We start from the raw sequence: 12951 nt of genomic DNA, 5'->3' as shown, positions 1-12951 counted from the left end.
TGTTAGGTAGTTTATTGCTTCTGCTGGTCCTCAGTCTCTTTTTATGCAAGCCATGACATAAATGGACTTTCTTTCTGCATAGTTTACTGTAAAGAACAGCACGGCCATGGACCTAAAGCAGCAGGCAAATTGACCATGCAATTGAAACCTTAAAATGATGAGCTGAAAGAAACATTTCTCTTTTTTAAGGCTTTACTACATTTTTACATGAATGAAAACTACACCAATTGTATTGGTTCTTTATAGTAAGTAAATCATTCTAACTTATTTCTCCTGTCTTTATTTCATTCATTTCTCTTTTTGTATTTTTGTATTTTATTTTTATTAATTACAGTTTACTCACTTTTCATCCCCCCTGTAGCTCTCTCCCTCCTCCCCTCCCAATCCCACACTTCCTCTCCCTTCTCCACCCATGCTCCTCCCAAGTCTACTGATAGGAGAGGTCTTCCTCTCCTTCCTTCTGATCCTAGTCTATCACATCTCAACAGGAGTGGCTGCATTGTCTTCCTCCATGCCCTGGTAAGTCTACTCCCCCCTCTGAGGGAGGTGATCAAAGAGCAGGCCAATCAGTTCATGTCAGAAACAGCCCCTGTACCCATTACTATGGAACCCACTTGGACACTGATCTGCCATGAGGTACATCTGTGCAAGGATTCTAGGTTACCCCCATGAATGGTCCTTGATTGGAGTATCAATCTCAGAAAAGACCCCTGTGCCCAGATTTTTTGGTTCTGTTGCTCTCCTTGTGGAGCTCCTGTCCTCTCCAGGTCTTACTATCTCCCTCTTCTTTAATAAGATTCTCTGTGCTCTGCCCAAAGTCTGGCTACAAGTCTCAGCATCTGCCCTGTTACCCTGCAGGGTAGAGACTTTCAGAGGCCTTCTGTGGTAAGCTCCTGCCCTGTTCCCTGTTTCCTTCTTCTTGTGATGGCCATCCTTTTTGCATTTCTGAATGGAGATTGAGTACCATAGCCAGAGTCCCCCTTCTTGGTTCGTTTCTTTAGGTGTACAGATTTTAGTACATTTATCCTATATTATATATCTAATACACACTTATGAATGAGTATATACCATGCGTCTCTCTTTCTGCTTCTGGGATACCTCACTCAGGATGATCTCTTCCAGTTCCCACCATTTGCCTGCAAATTACATGATTTCCTTGTTTTTTTTTATTGCTGAGTAATATTCCGTTGTGTAGATGTACCATAATTTCTGTATCCATTCCTCAACTGAGGGGCATCTGGGTTGTTTCCAGCTTCTGGCTATTACAAATAAAGTTGCTACAACGCTCAAGTATACAACAATAACATTTGCTCATTCACTTCTCTTATAATTAAGTATATCTAAACATATACGCTTGTGTACTGTAATTGCATGTGTTATGTATATATATATATATATATATATATATAATTAGTTGCTATCACTATAATAAACTAGTATTTGCCATGTATAATACAAAAAAATGGTTTTATTTTTCTTTACTTATTCCTTCTTTAATGCTCTTTCTCTTCAATGCAGAGCAAAATTTAAAACAGAATATTTTTGTTTTCTCTCTTAACATGCCTTGTGAGGTATAAATTGGCAACAAATCCCTTTAATTTTATTGTCTGGGAAAGTTTTTCCTTTTCTTTTTGCTTTTAAAGGATAATGTTAGAGTCCAGACTGTAAATACTTCTTTTTCTTCACTAAATATATTAATATTCTACTGTACATATTTTGCATGTTGTGATTTCTGAGGAGAAGCACTTTTTTGAGCATTGAGAGGTGAATTTTCCTTTTCTTTTTTACTTCCACTGGGATAGTTGTTTTTTCTTTCTGCTGTATTCTTTTCTCTTTTCTTTAATTTCTTTTTTTCCTTTTTCTTGTTTAGCAGTGATATGTGAAGGTATGTGTTTTGTGCTCTCTAGAGATTCATTTTAGTTGAAAATATGTTCATGAATATATATATACACATCATATATATTACATGTATATATGTATATATATATGTATATGCAATACACACACACACACATACACACACACACACACACACACATAGTGCCATGGATGCCAGAACAGGATGTTGGCTCATTGGGAGCTGGAGTTACAGCTATCAGACATGGAATCTGGAAATCACATATTGACCCTCTCTTAGAGCAGTATGTGCTCTGATTCCCTGAAATAGCTCTCCAGGCCTGAGGTATACTTTTTTTTGGCATTTTTTTTGACATTTATTCCACTTGCTATTTTCTCAGTGCCCTAAATGTGTGATTTTGCATCTGATATTGCTGCTGGGAAATTAACAAGTCATGATTACTGCTGTTTTTTCATCCCTTCTTTAGGTTTTCTATGGTATTTTCATTACAGATATTATCTATCGTCCATGGTTTTTGACAGTGCTTTCTTTATGTTATTTTTTTAATATTTACAATTTATTCATTTTTATATCCCAGTTGTAGCCTCTTCTCTCATCTCCTCCTGGTCCCAACTTCCCTCCATTTTCTTCCTCTATTCCTCTCCCCTAGTGCACTGATCAGGAAAGTCCTCCTTCTCTGTCTGACCCTAGCCTATCAGGTACCATCAGGAATTCCTGGATCCTCTTCCACTGTGGGCTGGCTCAGTTGTCACACCAAGGAGTGGTGATCAAGGAGCAGACAACCGAGTCCATGCCAGAGACTTTCTCTTCTCTTACTAGGGAACCCACATGGAGTTGTCTATGTACTACATCTGAGCAGAGGTCTAGGTCTTCTCTATGTGTGGTCTTTGGTTGATGCTTCAGTTTCTAACGTCCCCCCTGGGCCCTGCTGTTTTTTGGCTTTGTTGTTCTCCTTGAGAGGCTCCTGTCCCCTCCCTCCAGGTCCTTTTATATCCCCCTTCTTTCTTAAGACTCCCTGAGCTCTGCCCAAAGTTTGGCTGTGAGTCTCTGCATCCGCTTTGATCCTCTGCTCGTTGGAGTCTTTGTTGAGGACACTGTGGTAGGTTCCAGTCCTGTTTCTTCTCTTCTGCCATTTCCTGAGTTTGTTTCATGTAAGCTTCCTCCTATCTTTAGGTTATTTCCACTCAACTTTTCAGTTTTTTTTTTGTTTTTTTGTTTTTTTTGTGTGTATCACTTTTGCTTTTTCTCCTGTTTTTTTTTTAAATTTTTTATTAATTACACTTTATTCATTTTGTATCCCCCCATAAGCCCCTCCCTCCTCCCCTCCCGATCCCACCCTCCCTCCCCTTTCTGCATGCATGCCACTCCCCAAGTCCACTGATAGGGGAGGTTCTCCTCTCCTTTCTGATCTTAGTCTATCAGTTCTCATCAAAAGTGGCTGCATCTACTCAGATACCTGTAAGCTCAGAAATGGTCCCAAACTTGCACAGCCAGTCTGTGGATAAACCTATTAGAAACAAACAAACAAAAACAAAACAACAACAAAACAACAACAAAAACAAAACAACACAAAACAACAACAACAACAAAAAAAAAACCTCCATTGATTTGTGACTTTTACCTTTGATTTTTAGTTTGGAAATTTCTTCTTGGTGTTTTCATTTGCTCATGATGCCCATCAGTCATTCCTTAAAGTTTACTCTATCTTTGAAAGTTTGTACCATGATACTAATAGCTGTTTCAAATTCAATTATGGATAAGTAATAGTGGAGGCCCTAACAAAGAATAACAGTATTTGGAAAGGAACCATGGCCATCATTGTCTTTGGATGTTGAACTTTCATCATCAGGCTGCTGTCTGAGTAGAGCTACTTGCGTCCTGAATTCACTGGGTCAGTTATTTACAAAATTGTGGGTTTGTATGAAGAGAACATCTTCATAATGATCCTGAAGTTTTATTCTGTTTGCTTGCCACAAGCATTTCAGTCTTCTCTGTTTCCCTCAATTCAGATTTACAATACCAACAAGTGATCTTGTTAAGGATACATAGTTGTTTGTTAATTTAAGATGGAAATGCATCATGAGGAATGTAGTTTATTTTGACAATGCACAGACGTTATAAAGTACAGTTAGTTAGTCCTACACAGCATAGTCAGCATAGCCAATCTGAAAGTGCGCCTTTGTGTTGTTTATTTGATTGCAATGTCTTGTTTTTCATGTCAACATATTTCAACTTTACAGTTCATTTCTGTGTGCTGAAGGAAACACGTTCTAAAATTATATTTTATGTTCACATAAACTCTTAAGAAATTTTAGTGATTTTTGGAAAATATATTGCCCAAATACCATGCAGCCCAGTAATATTAAATATATTAATCATAATTGTAAACCTGACCAACACACTTTAATAATTAATTAAACAGTTTACCTGTAGAGATAAGTGTTTGATGTGCTTCAGGATGCATATGGTGTATATTATATTTGGGATATATAATGTCCCCACTCTGCTCTTATGTTCGAACATGTGATCTCTTTTGGTGGCACTGTTTGGTAACTGTGATGACTAGTCTTTAATGTCAACTTGTCAGAAGCTAGAATATTCTAGTGGGCAAATTCCTGTACAGGTACTTTCAGAGAAGTTTACATGAAGTGGTAAGACTCACCCTGAGTGTGGGTGGCATCATGACATAGGCTGATGTCCCAAACTAAGCAAAGCAGAGGATGAGATAGGCAACTAAGTACACGCAGTATGATCCTGTGAGCCTCATCCTACTCTTCCATGCCCCAGTAGGCTACAACTATTTACCCAAAATTAGTATTTTTGCCCCGTAAGTTGTTTCTGTTAATTATTCTGTCACAGAGGTGAGAGAAGTAACATATGTGAACATTCTTAAACATGCCAAGTTCTCTGCGTGTTGCACTTCATATGCGAGGATACAGGTTCGTATGAGAAACAGACATATGAGTGTTCAATACGTACAAATTTTAGTTATTGTTGCATTTGATTACATCATTAAAGAGTTGATTTTTCTTTTTAATGTGTGTGTGTGTGTGTGTGTGTGTGTGTTGGTGTGTGTGTAAATTTGAGACTGAAGAAATAGTTTGGTCAGTACAGTACATGGCATGCAGACAATGAGGACCAGAGTTTGATTTCCAAAACCTGCATGTCTTTAGTCTACTAGCTGTGATGAACCTCTCTCATCAAAAGTGAATTAGGATGGGAAGGAGTTATTTGGTTTGTACTTACTTTCAGGTCACCCCATTAAAGAAGTCAGGACAGGAATTTAAGGTTAAAACTTGCAGTCAGAAAGCAGGGTGGGAAGGAAGACATTTGTTGGCTCATTCCTTTGCTCACCAAAACGCTGACTCTCAGCTAGCATCTTTATAAATCCTTCCATAGTAGGCTATTTTTCACAGACCAATCTGTGATGGCCAATCATTCATTTGTGAGTAGTTTTCCTTTTTAGTTGGGTCTAGGTTGTGTCAGTTTGACAGTTACTGCTAACTAAGGTGTCGCTTTATTTTATTTTATTTTATTTTATTTTATTTTATTTTTTTAATGTCCAGTGTAGTGGGTTGTGCTTGTATCCCAGGATTTGGAAGCAGAGACTGTGGATCCCTGGGGCTCACTGTCGAGATAATCAAGCCTTCTTAGCAAGCTTTAGGACAAGGAGAGGCACTGTCCCTAGAAACAAGAGGGACTGTGCCTGATGGACAGCACCTGGGGTTGACCTCTGGCATCCCATGGGCATCCACACACACGCACAAACATGCACGAGAAATACGTATTTATTGAGGAATATTTAAAAAATATCACAGTATTTTAATAGATTTTTAATGATTATAAATTGCTCATTTATTTGAATGTTTATGCACTTCATTTCTCCATCTGGAAGACTGCAGGTGTGTGTGTTGTTGTGTAGGTAGGGGTACTGCTCATGACATTTACTTAGTCAATATTTCCAGCCGTGAAGGTAGACATCACTCTGAGATATGTGTTTAGCCCCTCCACTCATTGCAAAGAAAATCAAAGGGACATCAGCAGGTAAGGGTTGCAAATCAAAGACACTTTGGAGTTGGTCCTGTCGACAGTCTTCTGTTATCCTTGCTTCATTATTTGAAAGTTCGTTTCTCTGGTTCCAGACCCTATTTTCTTAGCTTAAATCCAGAAAACAACAGGCACAGTCTCTTTGCCAACCACTTCACATTTGGCTCTGCAAGCTCTGTATCTCAGCTTGGGGGAGGTGATAGCTTTGGCACCAATTCATTTTTCTAAGCCTGTTGTTGTGGATATTCCCTGGTAATTGGACTGCTTCCTGTGTAATATCTATGAGATAGCATCATCTTCCAATGGAAAAAAAAACCCAGAAAGCAAAAACAAAGTTCTGGATATCTGTGGTTGGTAGCTAGCAAGTGAGAAATTAAGCAGTTTTGCTGGGAGCTAAATATATGCAGTTAAGTGCGTGTGGCTATATACAGCTGCAGAAACGTTTATGTGCATGTTCATTTGCTTATGGTGCTTTAGAAATGAAATCCAAGAGGAAAGATGGGAGAGAAGAAGGAGGCAAGGAAGGGAGCAAGGGAGAGTGAGTGAATGAAAAAGATAGAGAAACTTTTAAACTCCATTGATTTTAATTAATCTAACCATAGACTGGCAAGCACTGCAAAATTCTTGAACCTGCTGAAGTAAAAGCCATTATAAAATAGGGGCAGAAACCAATAGCTAGCCTTTAATTATCTGAAACTGACAAGACAATGGCCTGTCAGGTTAATGGAACTTATTTTCCATAATGCTATTGATTTAATTTTTTTTGAAAATGGAACCTGATCCTAAATAAGTTCTTCACCATTGAACATAGAGGGTTTTTTTTTTACTAATTTTTATTTCATATTATTTATTAAATAATATTAACTAATATTAACTAATTTATTTAATATTAATCACAGGTTATTTACTTTGTACCCCAGCCTGTAGGCCCCTCCTTCATTCCCTCCCAATCCCACCCTCCCTCCCTAATCTCCTCCCTCCTTTCCAAGTCTACTGATAGGGGTGGTCCTCCTCCCCTTCCATCTGACCCTAGCTTATCAGGTCTCTTCAGGACTGGATGCAGTGTTCTCTTCTGTAGCCTAGCAAGGCTGGTCCTCCCTTGAGGGAGGGAGTTCTAAGAGCCAGCCATTGAGTTCATGTCAGAAATAGTCCCTGATCCCCTTACTAGGGTACCCACTTGCATACTGAGCTGTCATGGGATATATCAGAGCAGGGGTTCTAGGTTATTTCCATACATGGTCCTTGGTTGGAGAAACAGTCTTATAAAAGACCCCTGTGCCCAGATATATTTGGTCCTTGTGCAGCTCCTGTCCTCTCCAGTTCTTACTAACTCCCTCTTATTTCATATGATTTCCTACACTCTGCCAGAGGTTTGGTTATGAGTCTTAATATCTGCTTTGACACACTGCTAGGTAGAGTCTTTCAGAGGCCCTCTGCAGTAGGCTCCTGTCCTGTTACTTGTTTTCTCCTACATCCAATGTCCATCTCATTTGTCTTTCTAAGTGAAGATTGATCGTCTTACCCCGGACCCTCTTTCTAGTTTAGCTTTTTTAGGTGTATAGATTTCAGTATGTTTAGCATATCTTATAGTCTATATAAGTGAGTATATACGATGTGTGTCTTTCTGCTTTTGTGATACCTCACTCAGGATAATCGTTTCTAGGTTCCACCATTTGCCTGCAAAAATCATGATTTCCTTGTTTTTAATTGCTGAGTAGTATTCCATTGTGCAAAAGTACCACAATTTCTATATCCGTTCCTCAATTTAGGGACATCTAGGTTATTTCCAGATTCTGGCTATTACGAATAAAGGTGTTACAAACATGACAAATGTCCTTGTTTGTACTTGAGCATCTTTTGGATATATGCCTAGGAGTGGTATAGCTGGATTTTGAGGAATCACTATTCATAATTGTCTGAGAAAGTGCCAGATTGATCTCCAAAGTGGTTGTACAAGTTTGCATTCCCACCTGCAATGGAGGAGGCTTCCACTTTCTCCACATCCTCTCCAGCATATGTTGTCACTTGAGTTTTTGATCTTGGCCATTCTGATGGGTGTAAGGTGAAATCTCAATCATTTTGATTTGCATCTCCCTGATGGCTAAGGATGCTGAGCATTTCTTTAAGTGTTTTTCTGCCATTCTATAATCCTCTACAAAGAGTTCTCTGTTTAGCTCCATACCCCATTTTTTGATTGGATTACTTGATTTGTTGCTTTTTAACTTCTTGAGTTCTTTAAGTATACTGGATATTAGCTCTCTGTCAGATGTAGGGTTGGTGAAGATCCTTTCCCTGTCTGTAGGCTGTTGTTTTGTTTTGATGACAGTGCCTTTTGCTTTACAGAATCTTTTCAGTTTCATTAGGTCCCATTTATTTATTGTTAATCTTAGAGCCTGTGCTGTTGATGTTCTGTTCAGGAAGTTGTCTCCTGTGCCGATGAGTTATAGGGACTTCCCACTTTTTCTTCTAACTGATTTAATGTGTCTGGTTTTATGTTGAGGTCTTTGATCCACTTGGACTTTAGTTTTGTGCAGGGTGATAAGTATGGATCTATTTTCATTTTTCTGCATGTAGACATCCAGTTGGACCGGCACCATTTATTGAAGATGCTGAGTTTTTTTAAATGTATTTTATACTTAAATTTATAAGGAAAAATTTAGATATACTAAAATATTTTGACTTTACATCACTGTATACAGCCTCTACCACGGTTTCTTGTTTATTTTATTTTATTTTTCTATTAGTCAGAACACATCTCATATGCTTTGCCAGAAAACAGGATCTAGGTCTGTATATTCTGACCAATACACAGTAGTTATTATGCTTTGGAGACCAACATTTCTGTTACTTTTTGAATAGCATTGTTTTAAAGATAAGTATTTTAAGATTCAACATTAGGAAAGGGATATCTGGCTGATGAAAGCTCCTGTCAGGGTGGTATTTAAGACCTCAGGTACTCAATTCATTTTAGAGCATCCCCTTACATTGCCCATCCTTACATCATAAACACACTTGCGGAACTAATCAGGATAATACTCCTGCGGTGATGTGATTTTTGTACTCAGGTTTCTTTCAGGACCAACCCCAATTCATTGAGCTAATCCATCTTAGACTGCATTAATAAGTATCCAAGGAGTTTATGATGTCTGAGAGAACCTGACTTTTTTTTTAACTTTTATTAATTACACTTTATTCATTTTGTATCCCCCCATAAGCCCCTCCCTCCTCCTCTCCCGGTTCCACCCTCCCCCCCTTTCTGCATGCATGCCCCTCCCCAACTCCACTGATAGGGGAGGTCCTCCTCTCCTTCTTTCTGATCTTAGTTTATCAGTTCTCATCAGAAGTGGCTGCATTGTCAGTGTTCTAGGTTATCTCCACAGATAGTCCTTGGTAGAGTATGAGTCTCTGGGAAGTTCCTTGTGTTCAAATTTTCTTGTTCTGTTGCTCTCCTTGTGGAGTTCCTGTCCTCTCCATCTCTTACTATTTCCCACTTCTTACATAAAATCCCATTCACTCTGCCCTGACATTTTAGTCTATTTTCTTTCCTGTGTCCAATTACTCAGAATTTTCATTCTATTAGCTGCTTTTTGTTTTCTACTTGTTTATTCCTAATTCTACATAATGAAAGGACCACTGAAGTTAACACTATAAAGATCTGAACAAGTCAGCATCTTTGACTGATACAACACAATTCTTATCTGTAATTTTCCGACATATATTTCCATCTTCATGCCTGTATGTACTAAAGGAATACCATGCTATTAACTCTAAATAGCGAATTCATTTTTTCTTGTTGTGTAAACTAATCTCATTATAGGTTATAGAAGTCACAGGGATTGATTTAACTGTAATAAAAGCTTGAAACTGTTCATATTAATTTGTTGCACACTATAAATGTACAATATTGTATATACTTATATATAATATTTTGCATTTACACAAATGCACAGTCTTTTAGCTCTAATTTGTAAACTTTAAAATCATTCACACCAGTCAATTAGTAATGAGAAATGATACAAACAAAAGGTCGATATTTTATCTACACATCCTTAGTGAAGATTCTTCAATTTTTCAATCTTTGTGCTTTCATTTTTGGTCTTTGTTTAACAACAGTGAGCATTCTGAACACTGTGAAGCAGTGATAAACAGGAGATGAAAGAATAATTGATAATAATTAACAGCAGTAGCAACCTCACAAAATTATCTACAATGGCATAAAATCCCACCTACCTTCATGGCATGCGCAGAATAGCTTATTATTTTACTTTCTCTTGATAGTGCAGGCAGCAAATTAAACCACATTTCCTTAAATATATCATAGAGAAAAATCTTTATTTATAGGCTTAGCCTCCTGGCTAAAAAAGATAAAATGGGGCTTTGCCAGCAAAGAACACAAATAAATAACACAAAGTTTAAATGAAAGCCCTTTAGACCATGTTGGCAGCAGATATCCTGAAGTTTATCTTTCTGCTTTAAAAAGTCACTTAAATTATGTCTGATAAATACAGACTTTTCTATGTTGTTATTTTAAATGTTGTTGGAAATGGTTTCCCCTCATTTTATTTTGTCCAACATTTCTATCTCTTCATACTGTGGTTATCTTTGGGAAGTGTCTGTCCAACTAGAGCTCTGCTAAAAGATATTTGACAAGGACGTCTTCTGCCCCTAGGTATAAAAGCAAGTCAAACACCACTATTATTTTTACCCTTCAAGAAAAACATTCTGTGAGAATCCTGATTGCATTTCCTTTTTGTAAGATTCTCTCATATTTATTAACGGAAAGGTTTGGGTCAAATCAGCCACATGTATTCTTTGTAGTTTATCTGCAAAAGGATTCTTTGAAAGATTAAGTTGCACAGGACTAACTTCTAAAGTGCATTGGGGGAAAACATCTAGTAATAGTGCTAGGACTTTTGCTTTTTTGAGAAATGCAAAATTTTATCAATTTGAACACATTATATTTAAAACTATTTTTACTCCAGAGAGGCCTTCTGCTGTTGGCTTGTAGAAACTGTCACTTGTGTGTGGAGATAAACATAAAAGTAACCTTAATTTTCCATAACTATGTCTTACCTTTACTAATACTTTCATAAAATCATCAGTAATGTTACCATGAGTTAAATGTTATTTTATTTGTAGTATATTGAAAATTAACTGAAGTCTTTATAAATCATTCCTAGTAAACATAATACTACAAACTTCAATTTGCCATATTTTAAAATGCACATTCATTTTTTTATGTGATTTCCACATCTCTAGGTTAATTTTTTCTTTTCTGCATCTGATTGGCAACAATGTAGAAATCAAAGTAATATCTTTTTTTCCTTTTCATAGTGTTTATTTATTTATGTTTTACATGTATGAATATCTTTTGCTACACATATGTAAGTGCCCTGCGTTTATATCTGGTGCTCCTGGAGGCAAAGAGTGTGTCATATTCCCCTGGAACTTAAGTTATAGACAGTTGTGAGCCACCTGGAAGATGGGAATTAAACTTGGCCCCTCTGCAAGGCTAACAAATAATACATATATTTGGGTGAGGTGTAGAGAGCCTTGTGAAAAAGTGGGAAGGAATAAAAAAGGACCTGGAGGTGACAGGAACTCTACAAGAAGACCAACAGAGCCAACTAACCAGTGCACAGAGGGACCTTCTGACACTGAAATAACAACCAAGGACCATGCATGAACTGAACCTAGACCCCCTTCAAAGATGTAACTGATGGGCAGCTCATGCCTCATATGGGTCCCTTAGTAAGGAATGGAGGGGCTCCCTCTGACATGGACTCTCTTGCCAGCTTTTCAATTACTTTCCCCTGGAGGGACTGCCATGCCAGGCCACAGGTTAAATGGACACACTCAGCTTGATGTGACTTGATGAGCTGGGGTGGATGGGAAGGGGGGAGGCTCCTATTTTCTGAGAAATAAAGGATGGGGTTGGGATAAGGGAGAGATGGTGGGACCTGGAGGGTAGGAGAAATGGGGCTATGACCATGATATAAGGTGAATAAATAAATTTTTTATTTCTTTTTCAATAAATTTTTATACTAATTACACTTTATTCACTTTGTATCCCTGCTGTAGCCCCTTGCTCATTCCCTCCCAATCTCACCCTCCCTCCCGCATCTCCCCCCATCCCCCTCTCCAAGTGCACTGATAGAGGAAGTCCTCCTCTCCTTCCATCTGATTCTAGCTAATCAGGTCCCACCATAAATGGCTGCATTGTCCTCCACTGTGGTCTGGGAAGGCTGCCCCCATCAGGGGGAGGCAGTCAAAGAGCTAGCCACTGAGTTCACTTCAGAGAAAATCCCTGTCCCTTTACTAGTGAACACACTTGGATACTGAGCTGCCATGGGCTACATCTGAGCAGGGGTTCAAGGTTATATTCATGAATGATTATCCTTGGTTAGAGTATCAGTCTCAGAAAAGATCCCTGTGCCCAGATATTTTGGTTCTGTTGCTTTCCTTGTAGAGTTCCTGTCCTCTCCAGGACTTACTATCTCTTCCTTCTTTCCTAAGATTCCCTGCACTCTGCCCAAACATCCATGTCTTCTCTTTCTTAGACATGCTTAAACATTCACCTAAAGATTTTGACTTTTATCACACTATTTAGCCTGAAAAGACAAGAAAGAAATGAATCATCTCTTCCCCAAGCTCCTCTTCCTTAAGTAATTGGTCCTTTTCTCTTTTTCACCTCATTTCTCAGAAACTCCTTGTGAATAGGGTGATATGACTGCTCAGTAATGAAAATATAAGTAATGAAAGTATAAGGACTTGATTTAATCCCCCGGATCTACAAGAAGGAGTGGGAGAGGGTGAAGAGAAGAAGAGAAGAAGAAGGGAAAGGAGGTAGAAAGGGAAGCAGGAGAGAAGGGAGAAGGGGAGGATGAAAAAGAAGTAGCCAGGCTTGGTGGTGCATAATCCCAGCACTTGGTAGGTGGGGACAAATGTGTCCTTCTGTTCAACCAGTCTTGTCTGCTTAGGAATCTGTAAGCCAGTAAGAGACCTTGTCTCAAAAACAAAGTGAAATGTATCTGAGGAACAGTATT

The sequence above is a fragment of the Psammomys obesus genome, unplaced genomic scaffold (genome assembly GCF_907164565.1).
Source record: "Psammomys obesus unplaced genomic scaffold, mPsaObe1.curated_primary_1811, whole genome shotgun sequence".
NCBI classification, from domain to species: Eukaryota; Metazoa; Chordata; class Mammalia; order Rodentia; family Muridae; genus Psammomys; species Psammomys obesus.
The sequence above is the reverse complement of the archived record's forward strand: the minus strand, read 5'-3'. Positions refer to the sequence as shown.